The following is a 24,919-nucleotide window of genomic DNA, read 5'->3' as shown; positions in this document are numbered from 1 at the left end:
GTCGCTCGCCTGTCGAGAATGTGAACTCATGCTTAACATGACTGTTGCCTCTTTTTGTGCTGAAAAATCTCAAAAATTGTTCTGATTAATATGAACTTCTAATCATCTGAGCACAGGTTTGACACAGTTTAAATCTGGATATTGAGTTCAACCCCATCTTTGTACAGTGTTAAAGTTGTCTGTATTCCACAGCAGTTGAAAGCCCTTTGGGCACTTTCAATGTTTACTCCGGCCAATCTGTCAGAAGGAACGTGTTCTCCAGCTCCTTGATCAATACGAATTTAGTGTTAATAGATGTCAATTGATCCAATCTCCCTGGGGGAGTGTGACCACACACATAGTTTGACATCTAGCCTATAATGGAGGTGGTAATCTAGGGAATTAAGAAATGCAATACAACCATATATTTATGAAATAATACAAGATACTCACTTATATTCAAAGTGAAAGAAAACCTAAGTGGTACAAGAGCTATTTCCTTTTAAACATGTTGGGTGACTAACACTAACGATTTAGAGTTTAAGAATTAAAGGTGCCCTCTGTAATTCTTTCCTCATTAAAAAAAACTGTACTTAGAAATTAATTGCAATTTTGAAACATATATGTAAATGACCACTTTGCTTATTCTTGGTAACTGCCCTATTATTGAACACTTTCACTCATTGATTATATTAATCATGACTGAATTATGAATTTTCACATTGGCATCTGTAACTGAAAAACATTGCGTTTTATTGATGCTTCAACCAGGCCATTAGGTGTCAGTGTAAGACGACATGAACAGAAACTTACTGAGTGCACCTTTAATTATCTCATGTTATTATACACTTTATTCGTTGTTGTTGTTGTTTTTACTCAGTTTTTAGACTGAAATCTAAAGAAAATGAAGTTTACATTTATGAATTGTGACATTATTTTCACCTTTGTTATAAGATCAAAAATCGTATTCTTGCATAATTTTGTTTTCCTGTAAAAACATCTAAAATTCCTTAAAGAGCACCTATTATGGTTTTTAAACGTGCCTAATTTTGGTTTAAAGGTCTAATACAATAGATTTACATGCATCCAAGGTCAAAAATACTTTAATTTGCTCATAATTTAAATTGCAGCATTACCTTTATTCCCAGAGTCAAAAACGACTCTTCAATGATCCGTTCTGAAGGATTCATTCTAAACTCCTTTCGGAGAGACTACCCTGCTCTGATTGGTCAGATGTCCCAGTCTGTTGTGATTGGTCTACCGCTTAGTGTAGTGTTTGAGCCAGTCTGTTCGCGAGCAGCCAATGAAGACCACAGGTGGGTTTTTTGTTACTTACAGGAAGTAAGTCTGGAATTACTAACGACTCGTTTCAGGTGTTCAGAATCGGTTCTTTCTTTTGGGAGTCAATAACACCATTTGTCGTGCACTTTGATTTTTGAAACTTTGCAGAATTTTTTGCATTCACTAAACAGCTATATAACACACTACATAACAGAAAAACCATAATAGGTGCTCTTTAAGGTTCTAATTATTATTTGCATGATTTTATTGCTGTAATAGGAAGTTAGAGTTCAAATGGTTTGAATGAAAGGGATAGTTCACCCGAAAATGAAACTCAAAAGGAGATGTCTGGCAGAATGACAGTCACAGTCACTATTCATTTTCATGGTATCTTTTTTTTTTTCAATTTCTTTTTCATACAAAGAAAGTGAATGGTGACTGATTCTGTTATTCTGCCTAACATCTCCTTTTGTGATCCACAGAAGAAAGAAGGTCTGGAACAACATGAGGGTGAGTAAATTATGCCAGAATTTAATTTCTTTGTCAGTAGTCACAGTTTTACTTAGCTATTCCTCATCATAATATTTCAGACTTTGTTTTAGACTAAAGGTACAGTAAGAATGATTTTAGGGAACAAATGAGGAAATTTGGGGGTGTAGGAGGGGTGACATGTTGCTACGATGCTATACAGTGACAATATTTGTATATACCTATGTGTAGAGTTTGATTTACGAGCTGACAACACCACACAAAAATAAACGTGGTTTAAATGTTCATACGTTTTTTGGATTAAAGTCTAAACTGTTGAATAGTCCCCTTTCCCATTTCTTGCCTGGTCCTTATAAAGGTCCCTCTGATGCTAAGCATGCTCTGGAGACAATTTGTATTGGCTGATGCACAACATTCAACAAGCTCCTCTCTGCAAGGAAGGAATTTACCATTTATAAACATAATCACATAAAACAACTTTCACAAAATAGGAAACAGAGAATTTGTTGTCGAGTTAAAATGTGTTTAATCCGTAGTTTGTCCCTCCCTCTAAAATGATCTGGAACACAAGGATTAGGAGCAGAAAAAAAAACTCCTTGTTAATTCCTGTCCTCTACTCATATTTACCTCTGAACTGTCACTCATCTTTTTTTTCCTTCCCTTGTTCTTTCTGCCCTGAGGCTTTTCTCTCACACACACAGGCTGTGTGACGGTGCTGTTGCGAGCAGAGAAATCTAGGGGACCATCTGAAACCAATTAGGGTGGTGCAACAGCCACCCAAAGACTTGGTGACGGATGGGGCTCTTGTATTTATAGCCGGGGTAATTGGCAACACACACATGCACACACACACATTCAGTTTGTTGTGCATGAATTCACTTTTCTCAAGAAGTGTGAGGGAGAGCCTGGCCAAGTCCCTCCAAATTATGATTCATGTTACATCACAGTTTGATAGCACAGATGTGTATGGGATTACACGATCCTCCCTCTCTGAAACCAAGATGCTTTGAAGTTGTTTAGGCTGCGTACGCTCGTAATTTCTGCCAAAGAAAATCTTTCCAACGTCCAAGGGCCAAATGGCCTGGAATGAACGTATTAATGCGATCATCAGTCATTGCAGAGGGGATGAGGTGGACAGATGGGGCACAGAATCACGGTGGCTGTGTGCAGCTGATACGGAAGTCAGGGCCGAGGCTGTACATCTCAGCTATCTGTCCGGGGCTGTCAACGCGTCAAACCTGCATGTGAAAATATACACACAGCACATCTGCCTCTCGTTAGCCACCATAAATGGCTGCCATGTGGTCTGCTGATAAATAGGCCAGTCTATTTATTGGAGCACAACAAATTGGCTACAAACACTGACATGGAATCGAAGAACTATAAATACTAGACGCGATGAAAGTTTTAAAACGTGCTGCAGGTATTTTATGAGAGTCCTCATTTCCCCCCCTTCTTTTTATGTGCTTTCAGCCGTTCCTCTCACTCCTTTCATCTCCCTCTGCCAGACTAGTAGAGGAGTGGACTCTCTCTCTCTCTCTCTCTCTCTCTCTCTCTTTCTTTGGCTGTAAGTGATCAAGCATAGAATATAGATTAGGCAGTGACTCCATCATATCTCCAAGCGCTGTACACTAAAACCAAGCAACACAGCCATAAGATTCCTGAATGAATTGTCAACAGACAAGCCCTAAACCCCATGTAATTACATATTTGGAGTTTATCTGGGTTTATGTGAAAATGCACAAGTTTCCCTTCCTTGGTGGTCCTTAAACACATCCATATGTCTTGAGTTTTTCCCTTTCTCACTCCTCTCTCTTTTTCTCTCTCTCTCCCTCTCTCTGGTCTTTGGAAACATTATCCGTTTGCATGAGTAGATTAGTAGACCTGTTGGTGTGGTGTTTTTCTATTGTTTAGAGATTGTGGCATTAGACACTTTCACTGGCCCAGATGAGGTTTTTGGAGTGTGGAAGATCTGGGTGGGACAGTTTGCAAACAGAATAAAGCCACAAAGCACATCCCTTCAGAACCAAACAGGAACACACAGTAAATGTGGGGAGGCCTGGAATCGTGTGTGGGCCTGTTTTTCTTTTTTTTTTTCCTGCTTGAGAAAACCGATCTGTTTTAGAACACGTGCTAAATATTACCATATTTACATTTTCCTGTTTGAAAAAGGCCAAGCCAGGAGGGAGGGTGGTGGGTTTGCAGTGGAAAGGTCTCGAGCCGGGTTAGGCTCTGTTTGAAACTCTAAACCCTTTTCATGCTTATTTGTTTTATGATTCTGCAGGGTACTGTGTTTACACTCAAAGTGCAACATCTGGATTAGATAATTTGTTGAGAATTAACCAAGGCTGGATGCTTAACAAACCTCCTCTGATTAAATCTGTTTGATGTTTTGTGATTTCACTTCACAATGATTTTTTGTCTTCATGTCAGCTTGTATCTCGCTTGATATATTTTTGTTCTAATAACTGAAACAAACTGTGAAAAAGCCAGGTAAGGGCGGTGATTGTTGTGGTGGAATGGCCCCTTTAAACACAAAACACACAGAAAGAGAGAGAGAGAGAGAGAGAGCGAGTGTGCACAAGACCAGCCATGCTCTAATCACATTCATGGCCTTTGATCTATAATGGCTTATTTGAAAGTTAAGCATGTGATGACTGTTTGTCTAAAGGCCACTCCTGCGGACTGCATAGTGGAGGAGCAGAGAATGATTAAATCCCTCTTACTTCAGCAATAGTTCTTTTGTCATTCACCAGGGATTGTCAGCATAATCTCATGATCGTAATAATTAGATGGCTCATATGAAAAGGTACAACCTTTATGCTCATAGAAACCGATCCACAAACAGAATTTCAAATCGATAGGGTACAACGGAGCAAAAGGCTCCGTAGGGTATAAGGCTCCTTTTGATTTTATTTTCTCCCAAAACACTAAATAGCATCAAAATCTACCATAGTACTTTCCTAAACACCTGTTTGTCACTATGAACTGCAAATTTGGCCATGAGATTTTTGCATGTGATGTCTGAAGTTTGATTTTGAGGTAATTTGATCTAATATTTAATATTTTTTTAAATGTTGCAAATTTATGTAGCTAATGCATATCCTGAAAATTATTACATTTATTTTGAAACAAAATACTTATTTGTCATTTTAAATTTTGTTCAAGGTGATTAGATCAAAAACATTTCAATAACTGTCTGATAAGTGAAAGGATAGCATTTAGTGTAAAAAGCCCCCCTGTTGCAAGGGCTAAATGCCCCCATAAAACACGTTAGGCTCGTTCGAGCAAAATGAGCAAAATCGGCTTGCTGTGATGTCATGCTGACATATGCTAATATGATGTCATGCGATGGCGGGGTGGCCGTGCCAGGCGGTGCAGTCAGGCACAGTTGCTCTCCCGCTGACTAAAGGCATGATGGGAAATTACTTGCTGACGACTCAGGTTAATGCTCATTGGCTTAAAGAAAAGTGATGTGTCGTTCTCTTCTTGGAATATCTGCCTTTGATCTCGAAGGTGTCTGATCCGCTACGAGAAGTCTACTACAAGGATCCACTCCTGTGAGACGCACCCTGTCAATAACCTGTTCTAAGCTTCCTTCATCTCGTTTCAAACCCTGATTGTAACAAGTTAATAGGGGAAGGAGGAGGTGAGATCCGGCTTGAAAATATAAATGCTAATTTAATAATGAACTTAACCAAAAAGACAAACACAAACAGGTGTCGGACAGCTGCCCATAACTCTCTCTCGGTCGCACTGCCGTCTCCGGTCGGCCTTTAACCCTCTCCGAGGCTTGATTAGCCTGATTAGGGGCCGGGTGTGTGGAATCACGACCCACCCCCACCCTCCACATTGCCACACTGATGTTTCTCTTTTTTCAGTGGTACTCAACAATTATTTTCCTATTAAAATCATGGTTAAAATCAGGGTTAGGTTTAGGGTTTGGGGTTAGACTTTATGGTTAGGTTTAAGTTTAGATTAGGGGTTAAACTTAGGAAAAATCACAACAGCATTGTTTGTTGATTTGTTTTATTTTTCCATATGGGAGTAAAAGTTTGTAAGTTTTTGTATAAGCCAGCTCATGTGATTTCTTACAATTTTGCCATTTTGTACTATTATTACGACTTGTCTATGATACCGGTTTGGGCTTTGTGCAGGCAATGGGTTACAACCATTATGTCTTTGTCAGCTCTGATGAAAAAAAAAACCTATAGAAATTCTAATGATTTCCACTATGAATACCATTACGAGTTCCATGTGGATTTAATGGTATCCACAAGACATAACATGCCACTAATAGAAGCCAATGCATTACCAGTACAGACTCACCTGGACCATTATAGTTTCAATTAAAACCAATACAATTGCATTACAACCATTAAAACCATAAGGTTTCTATTGTTTTTTTGAGCAGGGAGGGGCAGGTTTAATAAATTATAAAGAAAAAACAATAATAAATTGTGGTGGCACATACAGTGTGAATATAGAAACTTCAGTGCAAATTACTGAAGTTCTATATTTTATTTAAACTTTTGGAATGCTTTTTGAATGGTGGAGGGTCAAAACAATGGGATGAACTAATTAAAATTGTACAAAAACTTGATTGTTTTGTGCCATATCCAAAGACAGCATGGTGCCACCAGTGCTTTGAGATCATGTCCCAATGAGTCTTATTAATATATATTTAATAATATAAAAGTTTTCAGTAGAATAGCCAGTTATGACTCATGAGAGCAACAGTAATTTGGTGGGAGTGTTTTAATCATGGGAATTTCTTTGCTTCAATCTGCTCTGCAGTGCAGGGTTCCAGTATGGATTGTAAGCTAACTGTGTTACTGAGGTCAGCCATAGTTTTATTTAGGAATGGGGTCTGTGTCACATTGTTTTTTTTTTTTTTACTGTCAGTGTGGGGTTAGTGAGCATCAATTAGGTTTGTGTTATACAATACAGAGAGGAGATTGTGCCTTTTTATTTGTTGTGGTGATTTAGCTGGACAAAATGGACAAGAAACCGAATGACCTCCATGAATTAAAGGTATAGTTCACCAAAAAATGAAAATCCTGTCATCATTTATTGTATACAATGAAAGTGAACATTGACTGAGGCTAGCATTCTGCTCCATTTGTGATCAATATAAAAGTCATTCAAGTTTAGAACAATATGAGGGTGTTAAATGATGACAGAATTTTCATTTTTGGGTGAAAAATCCCTTTTAAGTATACAATAACCCAGTGCAGAACATGTCATAAACTATAAGAAGACTGTCTATGTGAACCTCCTCCCAACAATGGAGGGCTGTAATCACGCAAATGATGCTTGTTCATCAAGAACGTCCAAGAGGGATTAGCCAAGTTACTCACTCCCACTGAAAGATGAGGGGTCTTAGGGGTGAGCCCAGAGTCCCCCACCCCCTAATTCCATCAATGCTGTCCCAGAGCCAGGTCTCTTCAGCAGGGAGATTACTCTAAGGCTGGGGAACAGATGCGTCAGCGACATGATTTGTGTGTATTTTATTGACTATTTCCATCTGTTAATACAGTTGCTTGTTTCTTGCTGGTTTTTTGTGGATGCAAAAGACGTGTGTTTGTGAATGCCAATAAAAACATACAAATAAGAAGTTGAGGGAAGCATAACTGATGTTATGAACAAATAGAGTGGTGCCGGAAACTGACCAGTTGAAAAGGCATATAAGGTACCTTTACTTTGTCATTTTGAGGCTCAAGATTGATTTTTATCTGCCCCACTCCTTTGTGGTAATTGTTTAATGTATATCCACCTGGTGAAGAGGAAACATCTGTTACAGTTCATAACACATGAAATGACCACACACAGTAAGGATTTTTCATGCTTGTCATTATAATGACTTGCTAGCCTCATAGAAAACATTTCAGAAGTCTCAGGTTAAAATCTGCTAATAAATAATAATAATAATAATAAAATGCAAAATAAGCTTTTATTTTGGACATCTTGGATGTCCCTCCTGAATTACATTGTCTCTCTTCTATATTCACTGTAATTGTAGCTCAACTGGTAGAGCATCGCACTATAAATGGCAATATTTTGGGTTCTATTTCCAGGGACAAACTGATCAAATGTATACCGTACATGCACTGTAAGTTGCTTTTGATAAAAGCATCTGCCAAATGCATACATGTAAATGTAAATAATATGGATTATGTACAAAAATGTTTTGACTTGTCCCTTTTCTTTCTTTTTTTAATAAAAAATCAGTTACAGTAAGTCGCTTAGAGTGGTGGTGAATGGGGCCATTCCAAAAACATTAAAGTACACACTGTTTCAAATGTATAGCAACAAGACGTAAACCTTATACATGTTAACATGATTTTAGTGTGATAAAAATCACTTGCAGGCTTTACCAGCAGCATGTCTTCATGGTAACGGAATTGTAATATTGGATATATTTTGACACAAATAAGGTTAGTACGCAATTTTATTACACTGAAATAATGATAACATGTGTAATGTTTACATTTTGTGACTATACTTTTGTGTGTATTTACATTTTTATGGACTGGCTCCATTCACTTCCATTGTGACAGTAATCACAATTTTTGCATTGCCTTTTTCAGAGTGACTATTTGCACTAGGTGTAACTAGCACCTGCTACACAGGGCAACTATTTGCACTCATATGAAAACACAGAAATTGAAGACAAACTACACCCCTAGTGTCGCTGTAGTTGTGTGGGGTGTAAAGATGGTGTGGATATGCGTACAAAAAAATGGAGTGGTGGTGGTGTAGTGGGCTAAAGCACATAACTGTTAATCAGAAGGTTGCTGGTTTGATCCCTGCGGCCACCACCATTGTGTCCTTGAGCAAGGCCCTTAACTCCAGGTTGCTTCTGGCGGATTGTCCCTGTAATAAATGCACTGTAAGTCGCTTTGGATAAAAGCGTCTGCCAAATGCATAAATGTAAGTGGATATGCTTATTCATGTGGATGAACTGGGTTTGATTCCCATTTTTTCCCATCCTGTTTCCTGCCTCCTCTATTAATGTTTCCTTTAATACTGCTTCTAATAATTAATACAAATTATTATGAACGTTGATTTCCTCGCTGTGATTTGGTCACGGTGAAGGTCGGGGAGTTGAAAGAAAGGTTTGATGCGGGTAACCATGGACCATGGTTTTACTAGTAATATTGTAGTAACCTTAGTTACTACATAGTTTGTAGTAACTAAGCCATAGTTTTAATGAAATTAACCATATTCTTACTACAGTAATATGGTGTTTGTGGTTACAATGATTTACAAAACAATGCCATGGTGATGCTATGGTTACTGTAGTACAAGCATGGTTTATTTTTGTAAGGGAAGGGCAGGATTACATTTAGGGGTAGAGGTTGGTGTAGGGTGTTTGTGGGACTCTAAATAAACACTATAAACACACTGCTGTGATGCCCTATAGTGTATGTTAATATTTAATTAGGGGTGTAAATGGTAACTGCCACTCTTTGCACAGAGGTGTACATAGCATCTAACACTATTTGCACTTAGTGCAAAGATTATGTTTTTGGTTGCCATTTACACTTTTTAATAAACAAAGGAAACAAATAGTTTTGTGGCAATCAGCAATATGCCACAAATTATGTCAATTATTTAAATTGATTTGTAGCATGTGTTTTACAGTATAAGAAATTTGAGCACAGTTGATTCACTTCAGTACTTCTTAGCACACATAAATCTGCACGTTTGTAAAGTCCTTACATTGGAGTGGAAGGTAATGGTTTGAATATAATAGGCACCAAGTTCACCAGAAGTAACACTAATCACCTTAATTGTAACTTTGAAAATCATAACTACCAACTTACTATGACAAAACAAAAATAATATTTCAAAGAGCTAAATCTTTATTAATCCTTAATAACAATTACAGTATTGCCCCATAAGCACCCTTTGACCAAGCATAATTCATTTCTTCAAGCACAAAATCTTATGGGTGTTCTGCATAGCCACAATTCTGTACTTGATAATTTTTAGTTGGTAGTATTTAAAGTTTAAGGAACATATATATATATTTGAGTTATGATTCCAAAAACATAACATTTAAAGTAATATTTAAATAGGAGCACTTGATTGTTTTTTATTAAAAACAACTTTAGGCTTTACAGTGTAACATTAACTTGAGTAAAACAAGTAAGTATAAGAAAAAATAAGCTTAAGTGAACTAATACTGCAGATATGGGTCAGGAGCTTCAGTTAATTTCACATCAACCATCAGAATGGGGAAAAACCGTGATCTCAGTGATTTCGATCGTGGTATGATTTTTAGTGCCAGACAGGCTGATTTGAGAATTTCTGTAACTGCTGATCTCCTGGGATTTTCATGCACAAGAGTAAAAAACAAAACAAAAAAACAAATCGTCAATTGAGTATCTGTTCTGTGGAAGGAAACACCTTGTTGATGAGAGAGGTCAATGGAGAATGGCCAAACTGGTTTATGCTGACAGAAAGGCTATGGGTTTGCATAATACACATTTTATTTGACTTTATATTGTATTGTTGTGAATTATGGGCATAATTGCTTCATTTATATGTATTGTATTTCACAGTGTGTAAATACACTTAAACTTTGCATTGTATGATCACAGATGTGGTTCAGTGAGTTGGGGAGGTTGCTGAAAATCCCTGCAGAGATTGTTTTCCATTCTGCGTTTTTCCCTAAATATGCATAATGTTCCATTCCAAGCATTCCTTTGTTTTCATCTGTACAGTAGAATGCAGATTACATGCCATTGAACTGTCAGAGTGTGTGCTTTTGTGTAGAGAGTGTTTAGAACATTTGATATTTCTGCCCAGGAGGAAAGTTTGTGGATTTATGGAAGCTGTTACCATTCCCTGTGCTGAGGGAAAGCCTTACATACTTCTGCACCACAGGCCTCACAATTCATCTCCCCTTTTCCATCTTTTTCCAGCTCCTTCATTTCCTCATCCATCCCTCTCTCCCCCATCAGCAGTATATCTCATTTTTACACAGTTTTAATGGTGTATTTGCAGTAAATTGACGGTCCCGTTGCTTTCTGCTCAATTTATGAGGTCGCGGTGATCTAGTAAGATCTCTGGTCTATCTTCAGCCATGAAGAGTGCTGTGTTTTGAATAGCTTGAATTTGAAATCACTGCATAAAACTCATCCAGCCTAAGCTGTCCTCTAAAACACAAATGGTATAACAGTGCAGTACAGCCATACGCTGTACTGCTTTTTGTAATGTCTCACCACTTATGTTAGGAGACATGGATTTAATGAGGAAGATGTAGGTGTGTGCATGTGTTTGTGTTTTTGTGGTTGTAACAGAATTATTATGAACTTCTGCCACGTTATGATGTGATGTCTTTGCTGGTGCTCTACACTACAGAGCCTGAATCCATGTGAACCTGTTGAAACAGAGGTGGAAGCCATCCTAGGCAAACACTCCGTGAACACATTAGCCAGACATGCAGTTTGCGGCTATATACTCAGAAACTATGACCGCATAGCTTTTTTTGTGTGTATTGTACGTTAACCAACATTTAATAACATCTTTATGGTTTAATAGACACCTTTAGAAAATGAGAAGCACATTTAGGTAGCAGATGGCATATTTGCAAGAAGCAGAATAAAATGTATTTGTTAGCTTCTTTTCCTCTTATTTCCTCTCTTATACAGAGTAAACAGCAGAGCAAAAGCTGTAAAGACAAATACTGAAAAGGCTTATATTTCCAAGGAGCTTTGGTGCGTAAGCTCAAAAATCATTCTTAAGTCAAAAAAAAGAGAGGGAGCTTGAACACAATGTGTAGAAAAATTCTTACAAAATGTTTTTGTTTATTAATAGGCCAAAAAGAGCACTTTTGGGCCTCTCAATAAACAAATAAATACATTTTTAAGACTTTTTCTACACATTGTGTGCAAGCTTCCTCTCTTTTTGGACCCTCTTATACAGACACACTCTTTCTCAGACCAACTGAATAGTTTGGGTTTTGGCCTCTCCACAGGTTGAACCAAAAATAAGAGGCTGTTTAACAGCACTGGCAGGAGCTTACATAAACAGGCAGGGAATTATAGTTTCATGAGTTTCAGTCTCTCTGTCTGGTATCAGCACTTAAAGAGAGTCAGGAGAACCAGATGAAACATTTGGAAGGAATGAGCAACCAGCTAACGTCACATCATGCATTATGGATGAATACACTTTCCATCCTTGTGGGAAAGGCTGGCATCAAACTGTTGCCTTCCTTATTAATATGTAAATGCTTGATAGTAAATTAAAATAACATGATATTAAGCTCAGTTGTATATTTTATTACCTTGAGTGAGGGCTAAGTATAGAAATATGGTGAGGTAAATGCTCTGTGTCAGATTTATTGACGTGTAATAATTTTGTAAGTACAAGAAATAACATTGCTTATTTTAGTTTTTCAGCAGATGTTTAGACTGTATTTAAGACCCTGTAATGGCCCCACATTACAGTGCTGTACTTTAAAAGTAAGAAAGGGGTAAAATAATGGGCAGCATTTGTAAAGCTAGTTACAAACAGAGTTCTGTCCTCACTGAAAGAAGCAGAACATCTGAAGGCTATTTCATGAGAACTTTGTTGCATTAAAAACATCTGATTGCTTCTAAGAGGCACGAAGACGTTGCCAAAAAACCAGCACAGTCAGCTTGCATTCATATGAAATGCTTCTATCCTAAACGACCATTGTTGTGGTAAAACACGTGATGTTGGTTTGTGGAAACGGCCTATGTGAGGGATCTTTTTGGCAAGGCACATTGTATATAGTGGAGAGGGAGCAGACATGACTGGTGGTGTCTCGTACCTCTCATCTGTGCCTATGATGATTGTATTTCTGCTTTGTCAGCCCTTGGGCAGCTTTCTGTATGCTCTGCTTTGATCTCATCCATAAGTGAGCTGTGACAACAACCCTGAGATGTAAAGAAAAAAAAGCCAGTTGATGTTTTCTTGGAAGGCTTCATGATGTTTACTGTATTTTGTGTGTACTTTCTATATGGCTCATTGATGCTTTTTCGTGAATCATGTGTATAATGTATCATAATTATATTGTCATCGTTCGGAAGAAAAAAACTTTCATTCTGTTTAGAGCTTTCCATAACTTTTATATTTTCCAACATTAGGCTCCATCACCCAAAATCTGTCTTCCTGCAGTGAGTTTTATCCTGAATCCCATAGTCTTTCTGAAGGTAAATAAGGCCCTTTTGAACCTAGTGCATTTCAGCACAGTCCACTTGCATTGGGGAAGTATTTAATTGTCTGATTGCCACTTAATTTGTTAATTGACCTCTGAAGGCTGAGGAGAGGAAATTTTCAAGGCAATAATAGAAGAAAAAAGGGCAACTTTAGCATGTTAAAAAATTATTTAGACAATAATAATAATAATAATAATAATAATAGGAATATTAAATAAAGTAAACTTAGCTGAATTAAATATTTGTCATAATTTGTTAGATATGTGTTATCTCTGAACAAGTACTCTCATTGAGCACTTTATTAGGAACACTATAGGCACTTTTCCACTGGACGTTACGATTCGACTCGCCTCAACTCTACTCGCTTTGCGTTTCCGATCTTGCATTTCCACTGCAGTTTAGTGCCATCTCAACGTGGGTGGGATTATAGGCTGGTCGTCATAGTTGCACCACCTCTACTGCCGTGACATCATCTTAAACATGACACAAACTGACCAAAATAATAACACGACCACTAGCTGTTAGCTACTAGCTCATTGTGCTGCATAAAGCAGTTGTTGCATGGTGATTTTATACAAGTGTAACAGTTAAATTGGCCTGATTGTTTTAGAGGCAAGATTTCCAATAGCTGGTCAACTAAAAGTGAAGCTTTCAAGTAGAATATAGAGTTAACGTACCATCCTCCATGAGAGCCCATTGCTCGCTGGTTTAGATAGCGTCCATTTGGTCGAACCACTTCCACTTTTCCTTGATGATTCTTTTTTTTTTTTTTACTTTTCCCTACACTGTTGGAAGGCCGTATGTGGCCAACAGCTGAGACACTTCCTGAGAGACTTTTTCGTTTAGCTCGTCGCTAACGAGTGGTCCGTTTGCACCTCGTTTATTGACCACGGCGTGGTTTTGCTCAAAGCCCTTTCTTTTTTCACAATTCGAAAGTCCAGTGAACAAATTATACTGTCATCGCTGTTGCTAACTATAAAACTAGCGGGTTGATGTCGTGTGTCGGAAATCCAGTGATGCCAGTAGTGACGATTCTCCCTGACCAATCAGTGATCAGGATTTTGACGTCACATTTAGTATTGGCTCGGCTCGCTTGGAACCTCGACCGAGGTGGTACTAAAAAGTATCAGGTACCAGGTACCAGGTACCAGGTACCAGGTACTAACCACAGTGGAAAATCCCCCAAAAACGAGTAGAGTTGAGTTGAGTCGAGTTGTACCATGCAGTAGAAAAGCCCCATATGTTCCTAATATAAAGTACTAGATGTGGTCTTCTGCCGTTGTAGCCCATCTGCCTCAAGGTTCGACTTTTTGTGCATTCTGAGATGCTATTCTGCTCACTACAATTGTACAAAGTGGTTATCTGAGTTACTGTAGCCTTTCTGTCAGCTCAAACCAGTCTGGCCATTCCTGTTGACCTCTCTCATCAACAGAATGCCACCATTCTGAGTAAAATCTAGAGACTGTTGTGTGTGAAAATCCCAGGAGATCGTCAGTTACAGAAATACTCAAACCAGTCCGTCAAGCACTAACAATCATGATGGTCGAAATCACTGATGTCACAATTTTTTCCTCATTCTGATGGTTTATGTGAACTTTAACTGAACCTTCTGACTCGTAATTGCAAGATTTTATGCATTGGAATGCTGCCACATGATTGGCGGAATAGATAGTCACATGCATAAGTAGGTGTACAGGTGTACCTAATAAAGTGCTCAGTGATTGTAGTATACAACTGAATCTGTAATGCTGAATTTTAAGATTTAATGCAGTGAAATAAGTCACTTAAAACCTATTTGAAGAGATTGTCTCAATGAAAATTTAAGGCCCAATTCTGGCTCACTTCTCTCGTCCAAGTCTTCTCTTTATTTCAATTGAATTATTACTCACCACAAGTGTTTTATTCTATGTATCTGTCAAACATAGTTACAGTGTCAGTTCAGTTTAAGTGAAAGATCAGAGTGCCTTTTCAGTTTTGGCTGGGGAATAATTAGAGCATGCAGGCATTGCCATATGGCTGTACATTTCACATATGTTTACTGGCAGTGAGTTTGTAGGCTTTCATTTGTGGTCTTGTCTGTTTGAGTGTTAACCTTTTCATGAGTAGGGTCTAAATTCCCCTGCAGTGCCCCCTGGAGTGTGTTATTTTTGCATGTGACTGCACAGCCGGTAGAGGGGGGCAGAGTGTAGAGAGTATTTTTATTTATTTATTCCTTTTTGATTTCTTGTCATGAAACAAAATACTGTATTTAATATAGTAAACATGTGAATAAATGGGTTATGTCTGCTGTACTATATTTTTATTTATTTATTTAGTTTCTACAGCTGTAAAAATCAAACGTACAAATAATATCAGCAGACCAGTTCGCCCATATGCACTGTTTGACTTCTCAGACGTCTGTGTGTGTGTGTGTGTGTGTGTGTGTGTGTGTGTGTGTGTGTGTGTGTGTGTGTGTGTGTGTGTGTGTGTGTGTGTGTGTGTGTGTGTGTGTGTGTTTGTGACAAGTGCTAATGTAAATAGACTTAGCTGCGAGCATCGGATAATCACGCTCGATCTGCATGTTTTCACTGAGAGTATACGAATTTTGTCGTGTGTTGTCGTGGTGCTTTTGTGATAGTTTGGCTGTCTGTTTAAGAAAACAAATTTATTATATGCCTGAAAAGACTGTTTGAGTTGCTGTTTGTGTGAATGAAAACCGCATCTGCACCTAATAATAAGCAGACATGTCTGCGTGGGAAGATTGCGTTTAGATATGATGGCTGTGCAAATACAAGCTGTGAACTGTCATCGTGGTACTTTGGTGACAATTAAGCTGTTTGTTATATAAAATAAACATATTATGTGCTTAAAAAGACTTTGAGTAGCTGTTTGTTGACTAATGTTAACTGCTACTAATTTAAACAAATGACAGCATGCATTGGAGGAAGATCGCGTTTGATGTGTTGACTGTGCTTATAAGAGCTGTACATTTTTATGGTGGTACTTTGAGGAGTTGGATGTATGTATATAAAATAAACGTATCCTGTGGTTTAAAATACTGTATGAGTAACTATTTGAGCGAATATACATTACAGACTCTTGACCAGTGTAGCCTATGTCGGCACGAAAGCTGATTTGAATAAAGCAGAAATGTAAATGATATTGCAGAAACACGTATGTGTGACGCTACTCTGCAGGGCCTATCTATTAACCGTCACATATGTGTCAAGGTACGTATGAAAGGGTTAAAAAGGTCTGCCTAAATATCTGAGAGTTTGCATGTTTAATAATGTATATATACAACACAACAGTAAACTCTCTCTTAGCCATTCACTCTCGCATTCTCTCTCTTTCAAAAGGACTCATTTGCTTTCACTCTGTTGCTGCGACTAACACTAACACGTATTGCACACACAAGCTTTTTGGCAATTTCTCCCTCTTTCCATCCATTGCACCCTACTGCACAAACACAGCTATCCCGCCCAGAGGACTGTCTCTCTAGGGGTGATCTGAGGATTTTGAGGGGGAGAGAGGCAGAATCTCACACATGGGCAGCTGTGTGTGTTTGGGAGGGCTTTGATCAAAGCCAGGGGGAAACCTCCAAGTGCAGGTGGCTACAGAATGCGGGCTGTGATCATTGAGAAAGGGGTGGGGGGGGGGGTCTCACTACTGTGACACACTAGCACAGCAAAGAACAAACACCTGCTTATCTCCTCACCACCTCCTCCATCTCAAAACCACTGTCCACTGCCTGTCTATGTATTCACTGAGACATCCAGGAATAGAGGCTCCAGTAATAATGGCAAACACAGCCTGCAGTGGCAGTATAGCATTATGCTCTGGACACATTTGTGTCTATCCGCACTTTTGCAGAGATCTTTATTGAATAAAACAAAATAACAAAGAACAGCCCTGAATTTTCAATAATTAAATCATATACTTTAGTGGCTTGATAACTGTGGACAGGTTGTGTTAGGTGGAGTATTTGGGAAGTCTGTTCAGTAAGACACAATGTAACAAAGTGCATGTGTGTGCATGGCGATGAAATTCAGATGTTCTGCACACTGATGCGGTTTTATATTTGAATTTATTGCACAGCTCAAATTCTGGTATTTATTTCATAGACTGGCATATTCCTAATCTGAAATTACAATTTAACCCAACCCAGCCATGCTTTAATACAGAGAATTAAAAAAAAAAAAAGGGTGGGATTTTAATATTTGCTTGGCTTGAAACAAAACATATTGGAATATAATCGAGAGTGATATATATATATATATATATGTATATATTATTATTATATTATTTTTTTTTTCTTTCGTTTTCAATATTTCCTTCAGTTTCTGCCACGCGTGAAACGTTATGCCTAATTCAAAACACGTCCAGAGTAGATTTCTTCAAAGGTTTCTCTGTTGTCTTTGTGAGTCCAAACCCAATTTATTTTCAATAAAGCAACTGTGAGTTGTCCTTTTGGACAGAATTATAATTGTCCTCAGCTTGTATTCATATTTCACAGACTGTACAGGGAAGAAAAATTAATTATGAATAAAATAAATGAATAAATAAAGCCTCTGAAACTCAAGAAAGTAAAATCGTGAAAATCCCCATAATCCGTTGCCAAGCACAACTCACAAACACGCTCCTGAAAAACCACAGTTTATTAGAGTTGACGCAGAATAAAGGAAACTTAAATTTGACAAAGATAAATTAATAACAGAAGGCAGCACAAGCTCGTTTCTGTTGGATTGTGAAGACACTTTTCCATAACCTATGCAATATTTGGACTCTTATCAGACTATTGATTACTTGTAGCATACTTACTGTCACCGATAGCCTAATAATAGGCTAATAATGATAATAATATCAACAACAATAATAATCGTATACAGATGAACTGAAATACAGAAATAGAGATGTTATGTTAAAATGGAAATGAAAGTAAGGGAAAGTGTGTATTTTAGGTGCTGTGACAAGTCAATATTTCTTTGAAGTTTTTAAAGATCGTGCAAATTAACGATTGTCTTAATATGAGGTTGTGGAAACAGCATTGTGGCAGGGATCCGACACACCCGGTCCCGTATTAGGCTAATCAAGCCTCCGAGAGGGATAAAGGTCGACTGCAGAGGATCTTGAGGGAGAGAGAGTTCGTTTACAGACATGTCCGTCATATGTGTGTGTTTGTCTTCTGTTTGAGTTTGAAATTAAAATATAATTTACATTGTCAAGCCGGTTCTCGCCTCCTCCTTTCCCTTGAACTACGTTACAAGCATGTATAATAAAATATTATATATGTATATATAGCTACAAGATCATAAAATGTTGTTTAAAATGGTTAGATGAAGAAGTGTCACACAGCAGGACACTGATGACTGCATAAATTGAATGTCAATTACCCACAATACTGTGTAAATGTTAATTTTTTTTAAATCAATGAAGAAAAAGTTGTCTAGAATATAATAAACATAAACTAATGTAAATATATGTAAAACAAAATAAACATACCTCTTAAAATGTAGAACTTTGCAGATTAATTGCTCATATTTTCACTCTATATGAGTTTGCTGTGTCTTTATATATCAGCAGTGATTTACTTTTTTTCCCCAGATTATTTTTGAGAAAAAGTGAAAAGTCATATTCTTTGATAAGGTGTGTTTCTGCTATCCTTTTTTAGCAAAGAAAGACTCAAATAGCACCAAGTAATATTTTTCATGACTTATTTTCTGCATTTTTATCATGTGTGCATTTTCCAGCAAGCAGCATGTCAGCTCCTTGCAGTTTGAATCAATTATGCAAATGACTATGTACTCCTCATAGCTTTACTATTTGCAGATTGTGTGATTATCACCATTATTGTGATTTATATGTCAAAACAATGAGGTCCACAGGAGGTATTCAATTAATGTGCACATACGGAAATGTGCTATGATGTGTATAAATTCAAAATAAAACTCATCTCTGTATTTCAAAATAAAAGCCAATATATTGGATTTACCTTACAGAGTTCTTTGAAAATTCACTCTTTAATGGGGTTTGCGTGAGCATGTTGGAGGGCGGCTTTCTATATCACCTGTAGGACGGACTGGTACTTGCGCACCCAGTGGTCCACTGAGAAATGCCCGGTGCTCCTAATAGCAGTCTGCCCCTGATTATAATAATAATTATAATTAGGCTATCATTGTAATTATTATTATTCTTATATTAGGCCTATCTGTGGGTAGTGATTGCGAAGTACAACATGTTGCACTTGTAGCCTGTTTCTAGTTAACTAATTGTTAACTTATTGTTTTAGTTGTTGCTTTTCTGTTGCATTAATCAGGGTCTTGTCCTTCTAGTCAATAAGGGATTGTATAGCTATTATCATATAAAATCTACTCATGATCCTTTTTATATAAAATATATTAATCCTTTTGTAAGTCCATAGCCTTATAAAAAACCACACTGTCAACCATTGGTGTTTAGCCAGAAAATTACTTTTGGGTGGGCCTAAAACTATTTTTTTACCAAATGTTCCTTAACAACAGAGAAGCGGCGCACTCAAGTTTTTTCACACTTGCAGAAATCAGAATTAACGCATTATTATACTACTTTATAAATATGTATTTGAAGTCAAAGAATAATTTATAATATTCTGGGTGGGCATGGGTCTTATTTGAGCCCACCCTTGGCTACACCACTGCTGTCAACCATCAGATTCCAGCTCAGGTCAAAGCAACTCTCGAATCTCACAGCCCGCAAAGATACATCAACACGCTCCTATAGTGACTCTGGAAGAGAATGCACAAAAGAACATATGTTTCAACTTTGGTTCCAAGCCGACTATCACATCGATTTGAGATCGAGATGCCGCCTATGTTCCATCCGTTTCATGCTCTCTGAATGATGTCGTGTAAAATCATTGGAGAAGATGACATTTCAGTGTGTAGAAGGAAACGCACAATTAAAATCAGAGTAAATCAGCATTACATAGCTAAATCCGGATTTTGGCTGCTGGTTCAGGCCTGCACAAACCCACGTACTACAATGCATCTTATTTCACAGACGACTGTGTGCGTGGGGGTGTTATTCAATAACAACGAATTAATAACAAATCACGTCTTTCCCTTAAACGGCAGTCGCATAGAGAACCGGTAGACCAAGTCTTGGCAGCTAGACGGCTTTTAACGCAATCCGATACCAGCCATTTATTTTACTAGCATGACGCGTCATTACTATAATATCGTTGTAATAATCGCCAGATTAAATAGAATAAGACAGTGATATTAGGAAATGATTTCCAACATTAATATGTGGATAATTATCTAGACATAATTTATATTTACATTTAAATGAGGACATTTTAATGATGTGTCCTCAATTGTTTTGTAGTGTTTTAGAGCATTTACTTGGCAGTCTATTTGTCTGTCTGTCTATCTATGTAGTATCTATCTATCATCTAATTATTTTTTTTTATTTATTTTTTTAAGATTAGTGTTTCGTTTTTTGTACAACTGCTACAATTTTTATTTTATTTTTTCATGTGGATACATGTTTTAATTCGCTCAGCCTATTTAACTTTCCCTCAACAGCTACAGAAGGGCGGCCAGGCCTGAGAATCCGCGGTGCTCACTGCCCTCCTAGCCCACCACGAGAAGTGGTTTAGTTCTCAGAAGTGTATTTGGCTTGAATAGATCGGAGTCTCAACAAAGCGGCCGAGCTGTGGGCTCCTCATTTTTGGAAACCACTGGTTCGTGTGATGAGAGCGAGGGGAGATCCCGGTCTGAGGCTCTCTCTCTCTCTCTCTCTCTCTCTCTCTCTCTCTCTCTCGTTGCATTAGGCGGTAATAGGTTTGGGATGACCTAAACGATTTGTTGACTGGGACAATAAATCTGTTGTGTGTTTCTTGGCATGCTGAGGGGAGGATTACAAGTTGTCGTACAAAGGAATGCAAATTGCCGGCCAAACTGTTGGAGAGGGCTTGGAGGAGGCGAGCAATTCGCACCATTTGTGCGATCTTTTTTTCTCCCTTTTATTATATGTTTTTCTATTAGGCCTAATAACTGCGAAGGACTTGAAAGTAGCCACTGTATTCATCCCAAATCAATGGAACACCCATAACAAGCCCTAGACCCCGAGATTTGCATTCCATTGAAATATCGACGCTGAGAGGTGACCAGAAGGACAATGTCCTTCACTGGTGTTGAGATATTTCTTGGTGTTGAGGTATTTCTATAGGGAACCGCGTGAAAACTCTTGAATCACTCATTTCACTTCACCCTCTTCGATCTCATCAGAGCTTGCCCGTAATTATTTCACATGAAATGGTCATCCGTCTAACAAAGTCCAAACATTTGACCTAATTTTCATTCACCTTTAACCATTTGCATATTAGCCTAATTGTACTGATTGCTCTATAATTGCTGTAAAAATAATAATTAAATAAAAACAAACTACTAGCTAGACGATTGAATTTAGAATACACATGCCAAAAAATAGCTATATCAGAAGGAAACTTCAAATCATTTTGCCTTAGTAGCAATAGGCCTATTCTTTGAGTTTTCGGAATCTCTTCTTTATAATACTAGGCCTATAGTCTTTTTTAGTTAATGTATGAAATACAAAACATAGGCTAAGACCCTAAGTTTGGATTCAGTTTGTAGTGGACTGATAGGAACATTTTTAACAGAGACGGCACGAAAACTTTCCCAAAAGTAATTTCATGACTTGTATTTCAGCAAAGTGTGTTGGAGCCATTTAAATCAGTCACTCGTACCATTTTGAGTTATAGGCTAATTGAAATGCCTCTCTGTAAATAATATTTCAGGTTTAAAGTACTATGGATGTCTAATTTGTAATATTATATATAAGCTACTGTAAAGCATTTCATCTATCTTAGTTATCCTCTAATCATGCTAGATGAATGGCCAGCTCTGCAGATGATTTTTAGTTTAGATGTTGAAGAATAAGCGTGAAGATAAAGCCGTGTTCAACAGCGCCTCTTAGCGACCCTGATATAAAATGCAACGCACCCCGATTTCTCGGTTTTGAAGTCAAGTTTAGAAGTTTAGAGGTAGAAGTCAAGTTTCTCGGTTCTGAAGGAAGAGAACACGGCCTGTGACTTAACGGACATATTATTATTATTGGTCAAATGGCCCTACAAATATACAATCCCAATAGTATTTATCTTTCTCTCTCTTGTTGGGTCAAGCTAAAATGGCAATTTATGCTAGCAGGAAAAGCAAAATTGAACAAGATTTGAACTGGAAATGTTTTCAAACCTTGTGAAATCTTAATCGATTTCCGATAAAGCAATGAAAGACCTGTGGTATTTTGAGCTGATCTGGTGTTACAATGGTGTGTTAGGCTACTGATGATAACTTGTGTTTTGCATGTCTATGAAACTGAGGTGTATTTTTAAGATTTTTTTATTATTATAGCAAATACCTTACTTTTTTTTAAAATTAAGAGACTAATTGATTGAATAATGTTTATAGAGATTATAATAAAGGCTTTTTGTTTGGGCATGTTTATGTGGTTTACAAGAAAAAAAAAATTAGGTTACAAACTGGTAATTACAAGGGTATGCTATATGTTTATGAGGACATTTATAGTGTCCCCATAATTTAAATTGCTTAAAAACATATTAAACGATGTTTTATTGAAAATGTAAAATGCAGAAAGTTTTCTGTGAGGGTTAGGTTTAAGGGTTGTGTTAGGTTTAGGGGATAGAATATATAGTTTGTACAGTATAAAAATCATTATGGCTATGGAAAGTCCTTATAATGATAGACCAACACGTGTGTGTGTGTGTGTGTGTGTGTGTGTGTGTGTGTTTTGTGTGTGTGTGTATGTGTGAGCGTGTATTTATCACTTTGTGGGTACCAAATGTCCTCATAAGGATAGTAAAACCCGAAATGTTTGACCTTGTGGGGACATTTTGTCCGTCCCCATGAGGAAAACAGCTTATAAATCATACTAAATTATGTTTTTTGAAAATGTAAAAATGTTGAACGTTTTCTGTGAGGGTTAGATTTAGGGATATGTTAGGGGATAGAATATATAGTTTGTACAGTATAAAACCCATTACGTCTATGGAAAGTCCCCATAAAACATGGAAATGCAACATGTATGTGTACGTACGTGCAGGATTAAGTGGTTTACGAGGACATTTGTTTAGGTTACAAACGGTGGTTTTGGGTTTTGAGGACATGTCTAGTGTCCCCATAATTCAAATAGCTTAAAAAACGTAATAAACTATTTTTATTTATTTATTTATTCAAAAATGTAGAAAGTTTTTTGTGAGGGTTTGGTTTAGGGGATGTAATAAAAATAATTATGTCTATGGAGAGTCCTCATAAGGATATCAGCACCAACGAGTGTGTGTGTCAGGTTTTAAAAAATATATAAATTCAGTTGAATTCGTCACATCGTCAAGTGGCATAACCTGCTTAAACTTCCCTGATCATGGATCGATGGGGAGGGATCCGCCGTTTTAATAAAACACAACGTTAGTTTAAAAGTCCTCTCACGCAGTTGAGTCACATGAGACCTCTCGCTCCTCCCCGTGCACAGGTTTAATGACGCTGTTCTAAAAGCACCTGTCATGTTAGTTAAAAAAATGTTTTACAATCACCTGCTTCTAAGGACGAGCCATAGTCTTATTGCGATACCCTTAACTTATTTTATTTATTTTTTTCAATTGAATTTTTGTGTTCACGAAGTCGCATAACACCAAAGCCATTATATTATAAGACCACTGAAAAAGAGAGCTGATGTGTGTCGACGAGAGAGGGAGACAGCTTGTTTCGTCTTGATTTCCGTCATAAAACGGCACTTAAACACAAGGACACCGAGATGACGAACAAAACAGGTGAATCCGCGGCCTTATTCAGAGATGAGTCGAAGTCAAACGCTCGGTGAGGGTAGTGGACTGTCGAAGACCTTCATCCTACTCATCCTAATGACCCACCGTATCTCTTTATGCAAACCTAGGCTCGCTTCTTAATTAATTTCATTGTCTTTGATCAACACTCATCGCTAAATTTAAACCCATTTGCACTGGGCTACCCATATATGTGGCACACAGCACGAGTGGCCGTGCGACCATGATTGGTTAGATAAATACAATTATGACATGGCACAAAAGACCTGCATATCCATTTCTAAGGAGTAGCGCGAGTGTTTTCCCGCCACATACAGTACGTCGCCCTGGTAACGGCGCCTCTAGAATGCAGATCAGGCGCTCCGCTTTTGTGTTCTCCTCAGCAATCGAGTTTGATAGCTGTCACTTTTGTTCACGGGAAAAGGGGGCAGGTGGAAATTACAATGTGCTCCCAAACCATCGCCCAAATCTTTTTCCTCTCTCCAGTTCTGAATTGATCAATTTGCCTCTTTTTTTCTTTTTTGCCCTTCCACTTACGAGCGTCAGAGTCCCATAAAACCGCTCACTTAGGCGCGCGCGGCAGCAGCGGGAGAGAGGTCAGTGTTATCCAAACAGTGCCATTGGGCCATTTGCTATAGCACCCTCCAGCCAGCAAGCTGGAGGAATCAGAGCCCGTCACTTCAATCAGGCTTACAAGCACAAGCTGTGCACAATGAATTTATAATGCCAAGAGCAGAGGAGCAAAATCAAACCAAGAGTGCGAGGGAGAGGGAAACGGAGAGAGAAATGGAGAGCGTGTGGGAGGTGTAAAGCATTGCTATCTATGTGTGTGTTTGAGAGAGAGTATTATGCTATCCTTGTCAATGGGCCCTATTTTGCTTGTGCCGGTTGCTTGTTTACAGATGGAAATAAACAAGTGATTGTTGAAGGTGAGAAAATAGACTATAAGCAAAGCCAGCAGTAAACAGGGACCTGTTGTCTCTCTGTCTCTCTCTCTCTATTTGTAGGTGTATGTATGTCAACATGTGCCAACAGTGTTAATGTTCTATTCTTAGGTACGGGTTGTGTTTGGTTGTGTAGGTTTTTATCAAGTGAATGTGTTTTTTTCAATGCTTTATAAATGTAAGAATTAGTGTTG

The sequence above is a fragment of the Xyrauchen texanus genome, chromosome 27 (genome assembly GCF_025860055.1).
Source record: "Xyrauchen texanus isolate HMW12.3.18 chromosome 27, RBS_HiC_50CHRs, whole genome shotgun sequence".
Lineage (NCBI taxonomy): Eukaryota > Metazoa > Chordata > Actinopteri > Cypriniformes > Catostomidae > Xyrauchen > Xyrauchen texanus.
Note: the sequence above shows the minus strand (reverse complement) of the source record.